We start from the raw sequence: 1,106 nt of genomic DNA, 5'->3' as shown, positions 1-1,106 counted from the left end.
AGGTAATGACACTATGTAGACAAAGAATGGAAATTTTAATCTGCTGCGGACAGGCTCTGTCGGGACGGCAGAGGACACCTAGTGGGAGTGACTGGAACAGGTAGGGAGATGGCAAACAGACAACTCATACACAAGAGGAGTGAATGCTGAGTGCAAGTTATTGCAGAGGATAACAAGCTTTTATATAAAAAAAACTCTCCATGAGAAAGGGCAAAAGGTTACACAATCTTGTTGCAAGGGTTGGGTGGTCACCAGCTGGTCCCCTGATCTTGTTCTTGGATGGTGAGCTATGACGATAGGCACTTGTTTCAGGCTTTACCTCATCAACCCCATAAGAATAGCAAAGTATAATCGGTTTTGAGATGCTTATACCTATTAACCATTCACCAGAGCATATGGGCAAGGTGCTAGACAGAAAGGCATAAACTCTAGTATTTTATTTTAATCAAATCTTTTCTAAGCAATTGTGCTTCTTTGCCATTCTTTAGAGGGACCCCAATTTGGGGCCAAAAATCATGATATTCAGTATACTTAGCTAAATCTGGCCATACATCAAATTCAGCCTCATAGTGTGTTCTCTGTAACCCTTTCACATAATCGTTTACTCTTCTCCATAGAGGCCTTAACTGTCTCATAAGATCTTCCTTGTTCTTTTTTGATAGTAAGCACCAAGAAGGCCTAGATCTAGCAAGTCTCTCAGTAAACGGAAGAGAGTAATAGGAATTTCTTTCTCCTAAGTAATTTACCCAACGGTTGCCATCCTTAATATACACACCTGTAAAAGGCTATGGATCTGGGGGAAGTCTTTGAGGCCCTCTTGATAAGGGAGGATCCCACCAGCGTCCCCTAATAAGCCACTGCCATCTTCCATCCACCAATCTTTTAGGAATCTTATGTAGTTGTTGGTCTAAATATCACTCTACACATTTCTTATCTACACGATATCTATTGTAGATGCTTCAGGATTAAAGGGAAGTCTCCAATAGCCATACACTCTTTCTGCTTTAGCTGTGCCTACAGCTTCTTGTAAATCTCTTACAAACAATTCCTTCTGCAGAAGTGAAGTCATAAAACTCCCAATGCTTTTATTTTCACTTATGACTTGT

Source organism: Dipodomys merriami, unplaced genomic scaffold, assembly GCF_024711535.1.
Source record: "Dipodomys merriami isolate MVZ:Mamm:240054 unplaced genomic scaffold, mDipMer1.0.p SCAF_504, whole genome shotgun sequence".
NCBI lineage: Eukaryota > Metazoa > Chordata > Mammalia > Rodentia > Heteromyidae > Dipodomys > Dipodomys merriami.
This window is presented reverse-complemented; position numbering follows the sequence as displayed.